Source organism: Capricornis sumatraensis, chromosome 9, assembly GCF_032405125.1.
Source record: "Capricornis sumatraensis isolate serow.1 chromosome 9, serow.2, whole genome shotgun sequence".
Lineage (NCBI taxonomy): Eukaryota > Metazoa > Chordata > Mammalia > Artiodactyla > Bovidae > Capricornis > Capricornis sumatraensis.
Window position 1 is genome coordinate 101,538,044 of NC_091077.1, and position 22,227 is coordinate 101,560,270.

Below are 22,227 nucleotides of genomic sequence, written 5' to 3' on the forward strand. Positions count from 1 at the left end.
TTCTTTTCTTTTTTTTTTCCTTTTTGAACCCAGTAGCAGGTGGTTTACTTAGAACGATGGTGAAGTTACTTTCATATTGCCTGTGTTTGGGGTAGGCAAAACTGTGAGAGGTTACCATTCCCTTCTTTCCTCCTCTGCCCCCAGCCTCACCTGGGACGGACTCCTCCTGATTTCATATCATACGTTGCTTTTCATTTTTCCCTTCTCTTATCAGACTGAACTCTCTGGCAGCTGTGGAAGGGGTAAGGCTCACTTGACACAGAATTAATGGAAGGAATGTACTGTTAGGTACTTACCCTGAAATAGGAGTCAACCTCAAAGCTAAGGAGATAAAAATGGTGAATATTTGTATGATCAATATTCACACAAGTAGAGTAGTTCCATGATGCTAGGTGTTTACCGCTATGATTGCTTTGGTGGTATGTCTTTTTATTTGTGTCGTTTACTGCTTGCTGAATCCCCAGGATTTAGAACAGTGCTGAGTATATTTCATCAGTCACTCGGTAGCTCTTTGAGACCCCATGGACTGCAGCACGCCAGGCCTCCCTGTCCATCACCAGCTTCTGGAGTTTACTCAAACTCACGTCCATTGAGTCAGTGATGCCATCCAACCATCTCATATTTAATAATATGCTCTTAATAAATTTCGTGCACCAAATGAATGAAAAACCTTACATTTCCACATGGCTTTCCTTTTATATTCTTACTACTTTCCTAGAATATACATAACATAGTCATTATTATTATTTAAATAGCTAATTCTTGGTTTCTTACCCCCTTTGTTTGTATGCAGTTAACTGCCTAAGTCCTTGTAAATTCTCAATAGAGTATAGAGTGATGGTAGGATGTTTTTCATGGACAGTCTCGTTGAACTTGAGCTATTTTTTACTTTGTTGATTTTTCAGACCAAGTTTTTATCATCCTTACAGAAACAGCTTTTCTTTGGCGATAGTGGCGAAGCAGTAGGCTGCTCAAGGGGCATTTCTATCCCCAGACCTCATCTGTCGTGGTGTGTTTGTGTGATAAACCTCTCCATGCACAGAGCAATAGGAATCTCACCCCAGCTACGCCCACTCCAGCCTATTTCCTTAATAAACAGAAGTAAGCCAAAGAGCTTCCAGCCTTGAGCCATTTCAGCTGAGAAGAAACTAGAAAGAGAAGGCTAGGATTGAATGGAACTCCCTTTCCTTTGTGACCTCCTCAAAGGAAGATGAGAGAGCAGTGTGTGATTTCTGATTCCACCCAAAGAAGTGCAACTCGGCTTACAGTTAAAATTCCCCAAATGCCTATGATGTGCTAGGGAAGTGAGTTAAATGTTTGGCCTGGGAGCAGATCCAGGGTTGAGTACCAGTTCTCCCGCTGACCAGCTTTACGAATGGAGCAGTTTATTCTTAGGTCCTCGAGACTCTGGTTTCTTCCTGTTTAAGATGGTGATAACGATAGCATCTGTTTCATGGGGAGAATTACATTTTTAAAAGTCGGCAAAGGGCTTACCTTATTCATGGAGCACCTACTATGTGCCCAGAACCATGCCACAGAACTACGTCATGCTCTGTAATTTAATCCCTATGTCAGCCCGTTCTTCCCAATGAGAAAACCGAGGCTCATAGAAGTTAAAGAACATGCTTCACGTTGCACAGTCATCGGAGTGCTGGGAATTTGGACCCGTATCTCTCTCTCAGTATTGTGGCCTCCTCAAAGCTTCAGTGCCCAAATAACTGAATTCATTACACAGCCATGTCCCCAGTAGTAAACCCTTCCCCCTAGGTGATTGAGGGGATAAAATGCAGGCGCATTTATCAAAGCAGAGATGTGTTTAACCCCCTGGACACCTCGGCTCCTCCATGTTCTTTGGAGGATGTACTCGGGCCTCCAACCCGGGGCTTGGCAGGGCTCAGGGGACGTGATGCCTCCTGAGAGACGCTTCCCCTGACACACTCTCTGAGACTGTTATTCTTCCACACCACGGCCGCCTCCAAGGCAGTATCAGAATCGGAAAATCACAGGTGTATTTGTTTGAGTCCTTGCTGGCTACTCCCACTGGTGGAGAGGAGTCCATGACAGAGACTTTGGCTTTGTTCAAGCTGTATCTGCAGCACACGGCCTAGTGCTCAGACGTGGGCGGTTCACAGTAGATATGCGACCCTTTTGCAAGTGAACAGCCCTGACTCTTGAGAAAAGCCTGCAGTCCTGTCAGGCCAGCATGGTGTTGGAGGAACCACACAGCCAGGCATCCAGTAATAGAGAAAGGGAGGGTGTGAGGAGTGAAAGTTGCCTGAATTCTCTGCCTGCACGTCCCCTTCAAGCCCTTTTGATGTCAGGAGAGAGCTGTCCTCATTCTTTTGCAGGGAGGCAGGCCTCGGGGTGCAGCTCCTGGCTAAATATGTCCTAGCTCAGCGTCTGCTCCATCCTCATTAACTCCACTGCGTAGCTGGCCATGGGGCAAGATTCATTTAGTGACCGAGCTTAATAAATAGATGCTTCTGGTCTTACATTTCAGGCATCACTCTCAGAGGCTAAGAGCTCATTGAAGTGCTCCTTTCAAGATGTCAAGGGCAAGCAGCTGGGCTTGGGGGAAGTGCAGAGATAATTCTGCTGAGCCTTTGTTTCCCAGCCCTTCTGGCAATCACCAGCACTGCGGCAACGACAGGAAAAGCCTTCAGCGCCCACTTCCCTTGCCACACGAGAGCCGCATTTCTGAACTGGATCAGCTGGCTGAGGCGTGGCCACCTGTGTGGACCTGCAGGCACATGAAGCCACTCTTGCTGAAGACATTTGGTTGGAGAATTTTGGTTTTGTGGCCGTGTACACGTTCTGTCTTTGCATGGCCTGTGATGCAGAGAGCTTATCTCTTCCCCCTGAAAAGCCTCGGCAGAGAGCTTTCATTTTGGAGGAAGCTTATTTCCGGGCAACCATCTCCAGGGAAAATGAGTGTGAGGCAGTAGGCAGTAAACAACATCATATCCCACAGGGACGGAGGTGACCCGAATGAGCTCCGGAGAGAGCCCGTGATAACGGCAGAACCGTTACAGTGTGTGCGCGTGCCCAAGTCTATGTGTAATTGTAATGTATAATTAATACAGAGCTAAAATTAAACTCCTGGGTGAAAGAGATGGGCAGGCTGAGGAGGCTGAGGAATGTCAACCTCTAAGATACAGCTTGTGTATTCCAAATGTAGGGTTGGATTGCTCCTCATTTCAGTGGGCGTGTGCCTGTGTTTTGGGTTGTTCTTTGCTAATATTGCAGCCTTGAGGAATAAGGATTCCACAGTTATCCTCTTCCCATTCCTTCCAACCCCAGGAAGAAATTCTGTTTCATTTAACCTTGTCCTCAGGCCCCGGAAGTACTTTGGTTTTTCCAGATAATTTTTCTCAAGTGACGAAACTCACAAGCAAAACAGAGACAGGACACACTCACCCCTTTCCTGGTGCCATTCCTTGGTGTGCTCTTGACCCGACCTTGCCATGAGTCTCTGCAGGCGTGTCACCTGAGGAGACTGCCAGTTCTCACTCGTGAATACAGCTCATAGCGCCCTCCACCGTTCTTTGGACCTTGAAGCAAGGTGACCACTGGTTGCAGTTGTTGCCCTTGATGGTTAATGAAAGTTTGATTCTGGGAACAGCTGTTTTTTTGAAACAACTCTCAGGGTGACTAAGCTTACTTCTGCTTTTCAAACCCAGACTTCACGTTAGCCTCTGCATTCGATTTGTGCTCAATGTGCATTACTGAAGAATTCAGAGAGAAGACAGTTTTTACTTCTCTTCTTTTCTAGTTGATTGTTTGAAACTCACTGACGGGCGTGAGCTGAACCATCATCTGGTTCTGAATTCCCACTTCAGTGTTGCCCACACACAGACCCTCTGTTCCTGCTTTTAGCTGGATGCTCTACCGTTTTCTGCCCAAGGTTATAGTGACACAAATCCTGCACGCCTGTTTTGGCTCCTGGATCTTGTTATCCCTTGTTTGGGCAAAATTTAATAATTTCTCACTCCTGGTTTAAAAGAAGTTTTCTATTGAAGCCCCAGAGCATTGTTTTAACATGATATAGTACATACTAGACACAGCGTTGTAGCATCTTATTCCTAAAATTCCAATGAGATGAGAAAGAGAGAGACAGGGATATATCGTTTGATCCACAGTAACTGTCTTCTGTAACATCAGCTGCAAGTATTAGCCGGTAATGTTCAACCTCTCTTGTCTGTGTTCCGTCTTTGTCACTGTGATACTGAGCAAGCTATTAAACAACTCTGACCCTGAGGCTCCTTAAATAGGATGACAGAAGCAAAGTTCAGTCCTCACTGGGCCTTGGGTTAGCACAGAACCCAACACAGATGAAAACCTTCAATTTACTTTCTCTTTTATTCCCTTCATTGAGTAGGAAGACCAACACTGAACATGTGAAAAAAGAAAAAAAGTGTCCTGAAATTGATCAGAGCATATATTTAACTGGCTGGAAAATCCATTTGACAAAATCGCTTTGAATCTCTCATCAAATTTCATGGTGTTAAATTATTAATTTTGACAATAGAAATCTTCCCATATTTTAATTAAAACAAATGTTCTATAAAGGGTCAAAGATCTTTTTGGAGACTTTCATATAATAATAATAAAAAACAAAGTACCAAGAATAGTATCATCAAGCCTATCACTGGCTACGTATTGTTATTATACTTCTTAGCTTACTTGTTAAATTTAGAAAATTAAGTGATAAATCATGGGCCCAGAGTATCTATATAAGTAGGCTTACGACAACAATCAGATTGGAAGGAAAAACTGGAGTTCCTTTTGATGTTATGTTTGCATAGCACGCCCAGTGTTTTTATCCAGATTGCATACTTATTGGGGATAACTTTGAAGCTCATGAAGATTTAGGGCCACTCCTGAAGCTGCAAACTCAATTTTATTGCTTAACCAGTGTGTTTATTGGGATAAACAGTTTCAGTGTATTGGTAGAGACAGAGGTGGGACTGCAATTCATTTTAGCCACCACTTAGATAAATTCTGTCCACGATATATTTAGCATTTCTGTTTTAAGTTGAATTTGTTTAAAATATAGTGTGAAGATTAGACATGTGAAGAATTCAAATGTTGCCAACTTCACTCGCCACTAATTCCTAGACTTGGAATGATTTTTCTCTTTGCAGAAACAAGGTGCTTGAAAAAGTGGTTGAGAACTGCAAATGTGAGATCAGAGTTATGCACGTGCTGTGATTTCTTTCCTAAGATACAGTGTGTTTACAGGAACTGTGATGTTGCTCACTCTGTGTTTGGGCGCCTCAGGAATCCAAGGGTAGTACAGAGACAGGAATACTATAGTCTCTTTTTTTATGAAATGTACTTTTGGCGTTTCAAAGGGTCAGAGAATAAGGTTAGATTTTGCAGTTAGGTGGGATGCTAGTAATATTTGTCTTAAGGTCACTTTGTCTCCCAAACTTCTTCGTCTGGTTAACCTCAGTGACTGAAACTCCAAGATAACTGACATCTTTGGGTAAAAATCACTAAAATGAAAATGTAATCTTGGAGAAGTTGTGATGTCTACACTCATTTTGCAAATCCAGATTTATGCTACTTGTCTATATGTGACCCTCCTGGGAGCTACATCCATGTTTAATTTTATGGAATAAGCAATGAAGCTTTGTGTAGGCAAGGATGACTGAATGCAGAGGCTATACTCCAGTACTTGTAATATTGTTATTGATTTTGCTCATTTAGTCAACTGATAATGTTAATTAATGAATGAATACTTTCTATAAAAGTGGAAGATCTAAATACCAACCCGAGAGTATAATTTGTACCTTTTACACTAAACATCAACTTTTATAACTTTTATTGGTCAATACTTCTTTTTGATTTATAAGCTAAGATAGTTATTCAGCATTAGCCTCACATTTTAGAATAAGAAGCCTCCTGAGACATTTGTACAGAAAGGTGTCACAATTCAGAATTCATTAAAATCTTGTAGCAGATCTCAAAGGCAACTTAATAACTCATTGGCCCTTTTAGCTGAAGGAGCTATAATGCTTCTAAGAACACACTATATCAAGACTTCTGTTTTCTTATACCTGTTTTTCCTTGTGGTAAGCAAAGAACAGAGGAAGAAATGAAATATTATGACCATAACATGCTAGCAGTCACAAAACAAGTGTATTAACTTATCCTTCACGTGTAATTTTCTTGCCCAGATCCCTAACCATTGAATTTAGGGTCAGTATGTGAACATATTAAATCTACTTTTCAGCCCATCACTATTAATTTCTGAAGCTTTCCACTCATTCCCAAAACCATTTTAGATGTTAGCTTTCTGTCTGGGTTTGATGAGGCCTAGTAAACAGTGCTGCTCCTTACCATCTGAGTCAGAACCAAAAGAGAGACAGATAGAGACAGAGAGACAGAAGTCAGACAGATAGAGAGACAGAGACATGGATATCGAAGAATCAGGTTTGTCTGCAGATGCCGGGGAGACACCAGCCACATGTGCTTGGCTGATGCTGAATTAGTGAGATTGCAAAACAGTCAGTGGTGCAGAGGGGCAAACCCATTTCCCTTTAAATAGGGTTCGCTGTCGATCATTTGGTTGAGGGAAAGAGGGGCAAAGAAGGTCTGAGCTGGGCATGCTTATTTCCTTCTTAAAGAGTCACCAATCAGGTGAGTTATTCCAGGAGGACGATCCAGCAGGAGGTAGAGAGTGACCAGGGTGGCTGCTTTAGGGAATTCCCTGCACTTTTATTGGAATCTGGACGTGATTTACAGTAATAAAATTTTATTATTTAGCATTTTTTATTTGTAAGACAGTGAAAACTGCCTCGGTAGCTTAAGCCAATAAAAGAGAGAAATTAAAGAGATGAATTCTGGAGAGATGGCTCATGTTATTAAGAGGATGAGCACTCAGGCACTGAGACGTGCAGAAACCAGGGCAGCTCAGAGAATGCTGGCGGGAGGACACGGGCAGCCTCTTGAACTCCGGCAGGGCCATCCAAATGACTCGGCTAGGACTTCCTCTGCCTCTGCGCGTTTCTGTACAAAATTCAACTTCTTGAGGGGTTTCGAGCCTCTGTGGCTTTAGGGTTGTTATTGTTTAGTCTCTGAGTTGTGTCCATCTCCTTTGCAACCCCGTGAACTGTAGCCCGCCAGGCTCTTCTGTCCATGGGATTTCCTAGGCAAGAAGACTGGAGCGGGTTGCCGTTTGCTTCTGCAGGGGATCTTTCCGACCTGAGGATTAGCCCTGCATCTTCCGCACTGGCGTTTGGATTCTTTACCACTGAGTCACCGGCAAAGCCCATGTTAGTGGCCTAGTTAGGTTCATTATATTTTCTGTGAAGATGGTCTATCTAGCCTTTTTATATCAACCCTCTCAAAGGCTTAGAGCCTGGGGTTTAATTATTACTCCACAGAGACACTCTGAAGTGAAGCTGCTAATACTTTAAAGAAACACTCTGTTGTCTTTGAGTGGCAATAGCTATAACCCCATTTAGGCTTATTAGTAACAGGAAGCTGAAGAGGGCGATGGAAAGCCGAGGCAGACAGAGCCTCCTGTCTGACCGGTGGTGCTGGGAGCGCCTTCGAGGCTGACGTCTGCGCTCGGGTTCCCGAGCCTGCAGAAGCAGCAGCGCACGCAGGTGTGGAAGCAGCCAGGAAAGAGGAAGGAACCGTCGAGACGCGTCTGCCTTTTCTAGGGACTGTGCTCGCTGTTTCGCCTTTCATCCGTGAGTTACTGGTGGGCCACATGTGATGTACTTTCTCACGGATGTTTTCTGAGGCTATCCCGTCTTGGATCACTCAGGTCCTTGGACGTTTTTCCTAGGTTGAGCATCTCACATTAGATTCATCATGACACAAGTTCTTTGGGTTTCCAAGAAAGTAAAGCTTGAGACAGAGGTTTGGGTGAAGACGTTTTATTTGCGAGGTGATCCTAGGAAGCTTACGTGAAGGACTGAGCAGAGAGAAAGCCAGCATCAAGATGTAATATCGAGGACACTGCTGTAGGCGGCAGAGGCTTGATTCTGCTGAGACTTGATGAGACCTGTACAGCTGAGTCTTGTCTGCCTGAAGGGCTAGACGCTGGGACATCCATCCACTGACTCTTGCACCCCACAGGTGAGGATTTCCCTAAGAATGTTCATTCCACTGTCCTTGCGGACCAGACTGGCTGAAGAGGGAGGTACCTGCCGTGTTAGACCCTGGGCAGAGCAGAAAGACGTGCAGATTGAAGTGGAATGCAGTGAGATGGTTTAGTCTGAGCTTTCACATATCATCCACTGCAGCTGTCCTAGAATCAGAGGGGACTGATACAGGGTACTTAAAAAGTCTTCCAGAATGCGCATTCTGGTTCCCTCCTCAGTCCCTTTGTCCATCCATGTGTTCATCCATCTATTCAACCAAATGCACTTAATTGTCACCCGTCTATCCCAGGTCATGTGCTAAACCCTAAAGACACAATCCTGATCCTCATCTTTAAAGAGCTTACATTTTATTGAAGAAACAAGAGTTCATAAAAATTAGCAGGAGTCAATAAAAGATTTCATAACAAACAGCATTGACACTTAGTCCTGAAAGAATCAGAGAAGATTCTTTTTCATGGAAGAAGCAAAATTTAAGGCGGTTTGGACAGCTTGGGTGTAGCCAGTTAAACCTTACTAGGATTGGTGTTATGATACTCAATAAAAATTAGCTGAACTGGTTGCAATTCTGACAGTTTTATCTGTTAAAATTTAGTTTTTAGCAATTTCTATCAAATTTGCTTATTAACTGTTAGAATTGGTTCTCTGCCATGGTGTGAATATTTGGCAGGGAAATCGTTGGTTGACTAAGAAACATGTTTTTCCATTCTATGGCCATTTTTTCCCCAGCTGACATTTTATTTTTTGGCTCTACACACAACTTTGCCAAAAAAAAAAAAAAAAGTGACTATGACCTGAGTGTTCCCAGTTGTTGAACTTTTAGACAACTTTGAAGCAACCAAATGCCAAAGAGAAAAACTTTCCAGGAGGCAGGGATTAATTATGTTCACGATTAACAAGGTTCAATAGGTTCTTGCTGTGCGAATGGATTTCCTAGGTTTGCCTGGGTTGGGGTTTAAACAAGATGCAGTTTTGGCTGCTGATATCATGTTCCAGAATGCCCAGGTGTGCTCTCCCACAGTGCAGCCTCAAATGGGGCCTGTTTAGCATCACTTGCTGCTGAGAGGCATTTAAGCTTGCAACTGTGGTGTCATTTTCTGCCTACTGTGGGAAATTCTTCCCAAATGGTCCTTGGCTGGCATCTTGCCCCAGCTAAAATCAATGTAGTACAGTCCTTTGAATCTGGGAGTGGGGCCAGCATAGCAGGAGCATAATTCTCATGAGGCAAAGATGGACATGAGGGGGCTGGACAATGTTATCTCTGGAGTTGCTTACAAACTCTGAAATGACAGCATCATGCTAAAGAATGCATGTTGGTGCTAATGTTCCTCCCTCTTGCCTTTACACAGAGAGAAGAGTCCCTGGATATATGTGGAAAAATTCACTCATTACTTGATTCATCTTTTAAAGTATTTATTAAGTTCCCACAATGTGCTGGCAACTAGTATGTGGTAGTGAACAAGATGAAGATTCTTGTTTCAAGCAGATAACATTCTGACGGTGGTGGTGGTGATGGTGGGGAGACGTGAAAGAAGTAACCAAATAAAGAAACAAGGAAACGATCAGATGCTAAGTACTGGGCTTCCCTGGTGGCTCAGAGGGTAAAGCATCTGCCTGCAATGCGGGAGACCCAGGTTCTATCCCTGGGTCAGGAAGATCCCCTGGAGAAGGAAATGGCAACCCACTCCAGTACTCTTACCTGGAAAATCCCATCGACAGAGAAACCTGGTAGACTGTAGTCCATGGGGTCGCAAAGAGCCGGACACGACTGAGCGACTTCACTTTCACTTTCAAGTACTCTCTAGAGGAGTAGAGTGATTTGACAGGGAGTCCCTTGATGGATTTTCGGAAGGCTGGTGGGTATGGAAAGTTGGATCCAACTAGTGGAGTCACAGAACAGTGGGAAGTGCGAGGGTCTCATGATGATGGATGACCCTCGTTGGTGGCAGTGATGTGACTGTGATGAGGGAGTCCTCTGCTGTGAGAACATCAGTAATCAACTTAATCTGGATGAGGTGATCAGCAGAGTATGAAGGGAAATGAGGATAAGTAAAAGGAACTTTAAGATTGGGAGCACAAGCCCCCAGGGGCACTGCTGGGCCGTGGTGTTACAAACGAGTCTCAATCGCTGGTACGAGGCCAGGTCACGCGAGGTGCAGGGTTGGGCGGCTGGCTGCAAGGTGAAAGTGCTGACTTCCGCTGGGGCAGCTGGATGACAGTGCTGGGAGCCTACCCACCTTTCAGGTGGGTACATTTCCCTCATATATTCTGTCATCAGCCTCTCCCCAAGGATCCAGTCTCACAGCACTGGCTGCACCTATGCTGTATCCCCGAGGGATGATTTGTGAGCCAGGAGACGCGTGATTGTTTCCACTCTGTGTATACACCTGCTGTGAACTGCAGATCCGGAAGCCAATTTTCTGTCTTTATTCGTGGCAGATGAGAAAGCAAAATGTGCCTATTGTTATTTTCAAAAAGTACGTTATTGATATTTTAAATCTTCACTTTGCATATTTCTGTTCAAATTCCTCTCTTTAGAGGGACCATTTCTTCCCATCTTGTCTAAAATAAATACCAACACCCCGTGTACTCACTTATTACCTTTTCTCAATTATTTACTTCTGGTTTATTCAGGATTACTTTTAATATTTTACACTGACTTTTGAAGTTGGATGCTTAACTCAGTATTTTAACCCATGAATTTAAGGTGGGTTATGTTAATCATGCTCAGGTATGATAGCAGCTATATCCCACTAGTTCTGATACATAGTTTTTACCTTTTTTGAATTGCCGTTCAATTCTAATTTTTTTTTTCAAATTTTCATGATGATTCAATTTTTGGACAACAAATTATTTAACAAGTTTAAAAAATTCTTTTCCATTATAGTTTATTACAACATATTGAATATAGTTCCCTGTGTTATATAGTAGGAACTTATTGTTTATCTATTTACACATAGTAGTTTGTATCTGCTAATCTCAAACTCCTAATTTATCCCTCCTATCCCCTTTTCCCTTTGGTAACCATAAGTTTGTTTTCTATGTCTGTGAGTCTCTGTGTTGTAAATGAATTCATTGGGATTATATTTTAGATTCCACATGTAAGCCATAGCATACCCTTGTCTTTCTTTGACTTACTTCACTTAGTATGATAATCTTTAGGTCCACCCACGTTGCTGCAGATGACATTATTTCATTCTTTTTCATGGCTGAGTCATATTCCATTGTGGGCTTTCCAGGTGGCTCAGTGGTAAAGAATCTGCCTGTCAATGCAGGAGATATGGGTTCAGTTCTTGGGTTGGGAAGATCCCCTGGAGTTGGAAATGGCAACCCCTCCAGTATTCTTACCTGGAAAGGTCCATGGACAGAGGAACCTGGTGGACTATAGTCCACGGGGTCTCAAAGGGTCAGACAAGACTAAGCAACTGAGCGCAATAGTCTATTATGTATATATCCATTCATCTGTTAATGAACATTTGGGTTGCTTCCATGACTTGGCTATTGCGAACAGTGCTGCTAGGAGCATTGGGGTATATGTATATTTTCAAATTAGAGTTTTCTCCAGATATATGCCCAGAAGTGGGATTGCTGGATCATGTGGTAGCTCTATGTTTAGTTATATATGGAACCTCTATACTGTTCTCCATAGTGGCTGCACAAATTTACATTCCCACCAACAGTTTAGAAGAGTTCTCTTTTCTCCATACTTTTGCCAATATTTATTATTTGTAGACTTTTTGATGATGGCCATTCTGACCAGTGTGAGATGATACCTCATTATAGTTTTAACTTACATTTCTCTAATAATAACGAGCAATGTTGAGCATCCTTTCACATGTCTGTTGGCCATCTGGATGTCTTTGAGGAAATCCTATGTAGGTCTTCTGCCCATTTTTAAAAACTGGGTTGTATGTTTTATTTTCATTATTGAGTCTTATGAGCTATTTGTGTATTTTGGATATTAAGCCCTTTTTGGTCACATTGTTTGCATAATAGTTTTTAAAAAGATTTTCAAGTGTATGGAATTTGGGATTTATTTTGTTGCTGATTTCTGGTTTTATTGCATTATTGTACAGTTAAGAAGAATGGACTGCAGCACACCAGGCTTCCCTGTCCTTCACAATCTCCCGGAGTTTGCTCAAACTCATGTCCATTGAGTCAGTGAGGCCATCCAACCATCTCATCCTCTGTCGTCCCCTTCTCCTCCTGCCCTCAGTCTTTCCAAACACCAGGATCTTTTCCAATGAGTTGGGTCTTTGCATCAGGTGGCCAAATTATTAGAGCTTCAGCTTCAGCACCAGTCCTTCCCATGAATATTCAGGGTTGATTTCTCTTAGAATTATCTGATTTGATCTTGCAGTCCAATGGACTCTCAAGAGTCTTATCCAACACCACAGTTTGAAAGCATCAGTTCTTTGGTGCTCAGCCTTCTTTATGGTCCAACTCTCACATCTGTATGTGGCTATTGGAAAAACCATAGCTTTGACTATACAGACCCATGAAGCGCATCTGCCCATGGAATTTTCCAGTCAAGAATACTGGAGTGGGTTGCATTTCCTTCTCTGGGAGATCTTCTTAACCCAGGGATGGAACCCAGATCTCTTGGATTTCCTGCATTGGCATGCAGGCTCTTTACCAGCTGAGCCACCAGGAAAACATTAAAAAGAATGTATGTTCTCAAAGAACAGTGGATTTATATATATATATATATATATATATATATATATTTTTTTTTTTTTTTAGGTTGTTCTTGTTAATTGTGATATTCAAGTCTTCTGTGTCATTAATAATTTTTATTCACTTGATTCTCAAGTGCCTGAGAGAGATGTATCAAATACTCTCATTATGATTGTGTATTCTTTTATATCTTGAGATCTTGCCCTCACACCTAGATATTTTCAAGCTATGTTACTTAGTGCTTACAGTTTTAAGATTATTATATTTCCAGTAAATTTAGTTATCATTATGAAATGTTCCTTGTTTTCTCTATAATGTTTAAAAAAAATCTTAAAATCACCTTTTATCTGATATTTAAAATGCTGTCCCACTTTTTAAAATTCTTAACATCTGTCTTCATAATTTTAGTTTCTATCTTGAGGGGCCATTGTAGTTAGGTGTTTCTCTTATTACCATATGCAGCTTGATTTTTAAAATAAGCTCATATAATAGTTTCAGTTTAAATGAATTTGAATTTTCTGCCATTGAAAATTGTTCACTTTAGTTCAGCTGCTCTGTCGTATCCGACTCTTTGTGATCCCATGGACTGCAGCACACCAGGCCTCCCTGCCCATCATCAACTCCCAGGGTTCACTCAAACTCATGTCCATTGAGTCAGTGATGCCTTCCAACCAGCTCATCCTCTGTTGTCCCCTTCTCCTCCTGCCCTCAATCTTTCTCAGCATCAGGATCTTTTCAAATGAGTCAGTTCTTTGCAGCAGGTGGCCAAAGTATTAGAGTTTCAGCTTTAGCATCAGTCCTTCCAATGAATATTCAGGACTGATCTCCTTTAGGATGGACTGGTTGGATTTCCTTGCAGTCCAAGGGACTCTCAAGAGTCTTCTCCAACACCACAGCTCAAAAGCATCAATTCTTCAGTGCTCAGCTTTCTTTATAGTCCAACTCTCACATCCATACATGACTACTGGAAAAACCATAGCCTTGACCAGGTGGACCTCTGTTGACAAAGTAATGTCTCTGCTTTTTAATATGCTGTCTAGGTTGGTCATAACTTTTCTTCCAAGGAGTAAGCGTCTTTTAATTTCATGGCTGCAGTTATCATCTGCAGTGATTTTGGAGCACCCCCCCCCAAAAAAAAATGTCTGACACTGTTTCCACTGTTTCCCCATCTATTTTCCATGAAGTGATGAGACTGGATGCCATGATCTTAGTTTTCTGAATGTTGAGCTTTAAGCCAACTTTTTCACTCTCCTCTTTTACTTTTATCAAGAGGCGCTTTAGTTCTTCACTTTCTGACATAAGGGTGGTGTCATCTGTGTATCTGAGCTTATTGATATATCTCCTGGCAATCTTGATTCCAATTTGTGCTTCATGTAGTCCAGCATTTCTCATGATGTACTCTGCATACAAATTGAATAAGCAGAATGACAACATACAACCTTGATGTACTCCTTTCCCGATTTGGAACCCATCTGTTGTTCCATGTCCATTTCTTTTCTTTTTTTTAATTAAAAAAATTTTTTTCCCATGTCCGTTTATAACTGTTGCTTCCTGACCTGCATACAATAAAGCAGAAGTAGATGTTTTTCTGGAACTCTCTTGCTTTTTCGATGTTCCAGCAGATGTTGGCAATTTGATCTCTGATTCCTCTGTCTTTTCTAAATCCAGCTTGTACATCTGGGAGTTCACAGTTCACACACTGTTGAAACTTGGCTTGGACAATTTTGAGCATTACTTTGCTAGCATGTGATATGAGTTCAATTGTGCTGTAATAGTACCTTTTGATTATCATAAATTGTACCTTTTAGTTATCTTACTTTTGTCTTGCTTTGCTTTTTCTTCTTTTATTAGATTGATAAAGTTTTCTTAACTCGTCTGCATTTGCAATAATGCACTCTATTTGCAGTCGTTAAAGTTTTAATGGGGTGAGGGGAGGGAGGCTCAAGAGGGAGAATCATATGTATAATTATGGCTGATTCTCATTGTTGTGTGGCACAAACCAACACAACATTGTAAAGCAATCTTCCTTCAATAAAAAAAGAAAAAAATGTTTGTCTTCACATTTTAAACATTTATTCTTAAAATATACAAATCTAATCAAACACTTTGGGAAACTCTTTGCCTTCATACAATAAAAAGACTGTTTAATGTCCTAATGTTGATCATGTCCTCCTATACTCAATGCTAATGTTGCTGGTTCTTTTTTTGTGTCAGTTTGGATTCTCTAAGAAAGAGGAGCCAAGACAGGAATATATATGCAAGAGATTTTTTTTTGGAAGACATTAAAGATAGAGAAGGAGCAGGGATTGACAAGGAGACTCTGCAGAATGTACTGCATGGCTGACAGCTGTGGAAAGAGAGATAGAAAGGAGGAGTTAGTAGGGAGAACCTTAGACTGGAGTGTAGTTTTAGAAAGGTTTAGGTCAGGATAATGGGAAGTTTCTGAAAAAAAAAAGGAAAGAAAAAAAAAGACATTATAAAAAAGATGCCCACTTCATCTTGAGTAGGAAGGCTTGGCTCTAGGACTCCTGAGACTAGGTCTCAAAGTGAACAGACTGGTGAATCCAAAGGTTTCAGTAGGCTATTGGTCAACTATGCTCTCTTCAACAGAATATCTTAGAGGGAAATCTAAGTGGCACTCCTCCATGGCCTCCACAGCCTTGGACAAATGTTCCCAGATCCATTTTCCACTTTGCTAATTCTCTCTTCAGTTCTATTTGATCTTCTGCTTAATCTAATCACTGAATTTTTACTTTCAACTTATAAAACTGTTCACTATTAGGGGTTCTATTTTTTCCTCAATTTATCTAGTTTTGTTTTTTTATTTTTAGTGTCTTGCTCTTTTCCTGTCATTTCTATACCTTTTCATCCCTTGCATTCTTTTGTTTATACTTATGATCTATTCTGTCTGCCTATCACTCATACAGGGGGATGTTTCTTTTTCCTACTCAAGGCAGAGCCAGTTTTCACTGGCAGATAGGTTGAGTGTTTTCAGTCTTTCTTCTACTGAGGATGCAGCTCTTTCAGTGTCCTATGTTTATGCAGTCTCAGCTCCAATTTCTGTTTCATGTGGACCTGAACTCTATTTTCCTCCCCCTGTGTCAATTGCAACCAAAGCTTCTGTAGAGTGGTTTGATCTGTTAATCACATGCTCCTAATTTGTCCCCCCACCCCCACCCCTTTCCTTTGGTAACCAGAAGTTTGTTTTCTAGGTCTGTATGTCTGTTCCTGTTTTGTACATAGATGCATCTGCATTATTTTTTTATATTCCATGGATTTACTGTATAGCACTGGTAATTATATACCCAATATCTTGTAATAACCTATAATGGAATATAGTTGAGAAAAAAATCACTATTCGGTATAGCTGGAGCTAACACAATATTGTAAGTCAGCTATGTTTATATTTAAAAATAGCTTCTGGCCATCAGGTCCTATTTCCAGGTACAATTATTTCCCATATCCCATCCATATCAGCTTATACTTTTGTTATTTTGATTTTCAGTTTAGCTTTTATTTCTTACAATCTGGGGTATCTCTTACTTTCACATATGCTTAGACCTAATTTGTAAAAGCTTTTTTTAATATCACTTTTCTGAGTCTTGGTAGCATGATTATTTTATCCCACCTTCTTCCTCTGGGTTGTTATCCCAGATACTGTCTTTTTAACCTGCCACCTTATCTTCTTATTAGTACTCATCATTCTGTCACAGAAGAAGATGCTGAGATGGAGGGTGGGGTTTGAACCGTTTCTTAGGAATGAATCTGTGAAGAAAGTGGGGCGCAGGTTTGGGCACAGGGAGAAGTCAAACTACTATGTGGGCTGGAAAGGGCCTCAGCCAGCCTCGTGAAGAGCGTCTTAGAGTGGCCCCTGTGAGCCCAGATGCCGGAGCCTCTCCATTCCCAGGCTCCCCTGGTGGCTCAGCTGGTAAAGAATCCACCTGCAGTGTGGGCGACCTGGGTTCGATCCCTGGGTTGGGAAGATCCCCTGGAGAAGGGAAAGGCTACCCACTCCAGTGCATTCCATGAACTGTATAGTCCATGGGGTGGCAAAGAGTCAGACACGACTGAGTGACTTTCACTCTCCTCTATCCCCACTTCTCCACTTAGTCACAGATACAGACTTCCTTGGGAAGAGTGTGGCCTTGAGGCAGATGGCTGCCTGCAGCTCAAGCGGATCCTCAGAGGGGTGGCGGCCGGGGCTGCTGCTGACCGCATGCTGCAGCTGGGCAGAAAGTCCTCCCTTGAGGGAGGTTGCGATAGCACGGTTCTGCATCTACCATGCACTCTCTGAATTCATAATATTCAGGTATTTCTGTACTGTTTTTGTTTTTGTTTTTCTTTCCTACTCCAAAAAATAAAAGCTCTGTGTCCAAAGCTTAACCTGACCTAGGGGAAATCAAAATAAGTGTTTGTGAGCAGAAGGCAATCAGCTGGGCTTATTCAAGGAGGCCTAGACTTGATGGCTCTTGGAGTGGAATAGTTTGGATTGATCATCGGGTGCAGTATTTTTCTCTTGCTGTCATAGTGAATGATCCTATACTGAGTGGCTTAAAACAGTACACATGTACTGGCTCATGGTTCTGTGGATCAGAAATCTGGTTCCTCTGGATCTCCCAGAGCTGAAGTCAAGACATTGGATGTGCTGGGCTATTAGTCAGACACCTTGGGGGAAAATCTGTCCCCCAGATAATTCAGATTGTTGGCAGAATTCAGTTCCTCGTGGTCATGGTGCTGAGTGTGCATCCTTGCTGGCTGTCAGCTGGACTCCTCTCTTGGCTCCTTCAGGCCGCTGACACTCCTTCTCATCTTTCCTTTCAGCCTTGAACCAGCAATGATGAGTTGAGTCTTCATGTTTTGAATCTCTCTGACTTTCCTTTCTGTTGCATTTCTTCAGCTTCCAGCCTAAGAATGTTCTGTTTTCAAGAGCTCACATGATTAAATCGGGCCTGCCATGAAATTAAAAGACGCTTACTCCTTGGAAGGAAAGTTATGGCCAACCTAGAGAGCATATTAAAAAGCAGAGACATTACTTTGCCAACAAAGGTCCGTCTAGTCAAAGCTATGGTTTTTCCAGTGGTCATGTATGCATGTGAGAGTTGGACTGTGAAGAAAGTTGAGCACCAAAGAATTGATGCTTCTGAAGTGTGGTGTTGGAGAAGACTCTTGAGAGTCCCTTGGACTGCAAGGAGATCCAACCAGTCCAGCCCAAAGGAAATCAGTCTTGAATATTCATTGGAAGGAGTGATGCTGAAGCTGAAACTCCAATACTTTGGCCACCTGTTGCGAAGAGTTGACTCATTGGAAAAGACCCTGATGCTGGGAGGGATTGGGGGCAGGAGGAGAAGGGGGCGACAGAGGATGAGATGGATGGATGGCATCACTGACTCGATGGACATGAGTTTGGGTAAACTCTGGGAGTTGGTGATGGACAGGGAGGCTTGGCGCACTGTGATTCATGGGGTCGCAAAGAGTCGGACATGACTGAGTGACTGAACTGAACTGAACTGAACCATGATTGACTCCTTATTTTTAAGACTAGTAGCCTTAATTATGTGTACAAAGTATCTTTTGTCATATAACATGACATGTCAAGGCCATCTGACATGCAACAGCCTTGGGGGACATTGTATTGACTACACTTCTGGGGAGCAGAGGTTTCAGGAATGGGTCTTGGCATGATAAAAAAATTTTAGGAAGATCTCTCAGTCAGACGGTAAAGTCCGCCTGCCAAGACACGAGATACAAGACATGTGAGTTTGATTCCTGAGTTGAGAAGATCCCCTGGAGGAGGAAATGGCAACCCACTCCAGTATTCTTGCCTGAAAAACCCCATGGGTAGAGGAGCCTGGCGGATTATAGTCCATGGGGTGACAAAGAATTGGACACAACTGAGCAACTTTTGCTTTCTATCTCAGCAGTCAGGTAGAGTGTGGATAGGGCCAAGGAGACAGTGAAGGAAGAGGCTAGTCTAACAGAAAATAAAAGCATAGTGATGGAGATGCGGGCAATGATAATGAGAACAAGAAAGATGTGGACTTCAGTTGAAGAGTTTAGGAATATCCAATCAGATCTGATGGCAGATTTATGGGGCGCGGGACAGGGTAGTGGGTTACATGAGACACTGTGTTTGAAAAGTGATGAGCAGATTGGGTTCAGTGTTCTCACCCTAGTGTGAAGCTACATAATTGGGACCATCCGAGACTCACCACAACTTACTGTCTGACACAGAGGCAGGATTACATGGAGCAGCACTCTACATCAGACATATGTTTTCATTTTTTATCCTAAAAACACTCATTCTAGAAACTCTCTGTGACAAGCAATAAAATAGGGCTATTACCTACCCAGATAGGATGGATGATAAGTGCAAACCATCCAAAATAAATTTTTAAGTTCTAAATTACATACCTTTGATGACAGAATCAGAGAAGGCAATGGCACCCCACTCTATTATTCTTGCCTGGAAAATCCCATGGATGGAGGAGACTCGTAGGCTGCAGTTCATGGGGTCGCGAAGAGTCAGGCATGACTGAGTGACTTCACTTTCACTTTTCACTTTTCCCTTTCATGCATTGGAGAAGGAAATGGCAACCCACTCCAGTGTTCTTGCCTGGAAAATCCCGGGGACGGGGGAGCCTGGTGGGCCGTCTATGGGGTCGCACAGTCGGACATGACTAAGTAACTTAGCAGCAGATGACAGAATGCATTTAGAATTCTAGGCAAAATACACATCTTCTACAGTGTGTTTTACTTAGGCTGATATCAAAATAGGTTCTCTCAGTAGGAGTCAATTGGTGACTGGGGTATTTCCTTTGGAAGCATGTTGCAAGGAAATCAGATTAAATATGACTTTTACAGAAGAATAGCAAAAGAAAGTGAAAGTGAAGTCGCTCAGTCATGTCCTACTCTTTGTGACCCAATGGACTGTAGCCTACCAGGCTCCTCTGTCCATGGAATTTTCCAGGCAAGAGTACTGGAGTGGGTTGCCATTTCCTCCTCCAGGATCTTCCCTACCTAGGGATTGAACCTGGGTCTCCCACATTGCAGGCAGACACTTTACTGCCTGAGCCACCAGGGAAGCCTGAATAATAACACATGGAGATAATTAAGAAAGCACAGTATTTTTATTCCTCTTGTACACATGGTAGAAACAAAGCTGAGTCATTGATGGGCTTAAGGTGAATCTGTCCGGGTATTACCTCGGTCGTCTCCAGCTTTCACAATGAATTCCTGGTAAAACTGGAAAAAATACACAGAAGAAGTGATGTCCCAGAACCAAGAGCTCATGTTTCTCCGTTTCAGTATTTCAGAATTCAGAGTATCTGGAGTGAGCTGGTTTTTGGCAGCTTACATGACCAGCAATTCCTCTTTCAACATCTCTAAACCTTAACCTTTAGGTCATTCAAGTTCATATTGTGGAAGGAATGGAAAAATATTTTGGAGTAGAGAGTGAATAGCAGAAGGGCAGAAACCATCTGGGGGGCAGTGGGTCCAGCAGAGCGTCTGACTGTATAGAGACGGTGTGCTTTTCAATATCTGGCGCATTTACTGTTTTCATTCACTGTACTGCCGTTCCTCATCTACAAATGCCACTTTTTAGCCTACTGATGCCTAAAGGCAGCATTCATTTCCATTCGGGCACACAGGACAGGTTTTATGGTTCCTGAAATGATACTGTCAAGCAAACTTGTATGCATTTATGAGCAGAAATAGTTTCTTTGTGTGTGTGTGTGTGTGTGATTGAGAATACAAGAGCTTGGGGAAGTAGGGATTAAAAGAGAAGAGGCAGTGTTATCTGTGCCAGGCAAGAGGTCTCAGACACAGCAGCAGATAGGCAAGTGTTGATTAGCCAAGACTGGAGTCTAGGTGGGTATCTAAAGAGCCCCCATCCTTCTGCTACATACATGCACAATGTGGGAGTCGCTGTTCACATGTGTGCCTTTCTTGGGCACTTTTATCACAATTCTAAAGGATAAGGACCAGTGGGGTCCAGAAAGAGAGTTTGAAGAAGTGAGATGAATGAAAAAACAGGTATATACTATCCGAGAACAGTTCCTAACCAGTCACTAGTAGGATAAGATCAACGAATGAAAAGGAAGAACTTCTCAAAAGCATCTTCTCTTCTCTGAGAGCATCAAAATAAAGAGACAGTTAATCCTTCAGGGCAGTGAAGGGAAGGAATGTTACATTTTGAACATCAGTGGAGCAAAAGACTTTAGAAGAATATGAGCCTTATTTGCATATTTTCTGGAAATGTGTCAAGAAGAGCGAGTGCATCTCTATATGCAAAACTTCAACCAAAATAGATCATCTGAGTAAAGGAAATATTAAGGGAGCTGGCTTGCCTTTTGACATTTATTTAACTCTTTTAGAGAGAAAGTATACATTGGCAAGAGCTTTTAGGGAAAAAAAAATGTATCTGATTTCCAGCCATAAGAAAAGGCAATAGATTCAAAGCCAAGGAATATTCTTGGTTTGAACTTTAGTAGTGCCTTAATTTAGCCAGCTGGAAAAACGCTTTTTTTTTTTTTTTGAGTATAAAATTATTTAAACTTTCCAACAGAAAGTTTTCATTTTGGTTTTAAATCTGGACTTTACTGTAAATTTGTCTTTCTATGAATTTGCCAAAGTAGCCTCCACTTTTCAGTGATTGTGGATATACTTATGAGAGGGCTTGATGTGGGTAGAGGCTGAGCATATCCCTATATACTTAGCAAATGACACTACTTCCTTAGCAAGTAGGGAGGGGACTTTTGACAAAGCTATAAATGACAGTGCCCTAGATCTATATAAATCATCAGGGACGGAGCTCAAAAACTTAATGCTGAGTGAAAAAGCAAGTGACAGAAGATATGCAGAGTGTGTTATTTCTGGATACATATATAAGCATGAAAAAAAATCTATGTATGTGGTGCTACCAGTTGCCTGGTGTGGGCGAGTTCCCTGTGGGGCAGAGAATAAGGAGGAGAAATGAGAAAGGAGTTTGCTGGTTGTCAAAGAGCACTTTATTTCCTCCTTCCCCTCTGGTCTTCCCTTTACCCCTTCCTTCCCTAAAGAAAGCAAGCATAAATAGCTTGTGCAGTTTTATTTTAAATTATCCACACGAAGCAATATTAGAGCAATTAATTCAGCATAAAAGTTAATAATTTTGGAAATGGATAGTAAGAATATATGTGTTAATTTTTCTATGTTTTAGGGGAAAAAAGAGGATTTACTGAAGGTCACCATATCACGCTCAGTATATTAAAATGACGATATTAACACCAGTCTTCTGTTTTCGTACCACATACTCCTTAGCAGAAACCAGGAGAAGAAAGAACAAGAAAAAGAACTCCTATTTCATATTCCATAATGAGGTCAAGCCTGGCAGGCTACAGTCCAGGGGGTCACAAAGAGTCAGACTCAACTCAGTGACGAAATAGCAGCCGCA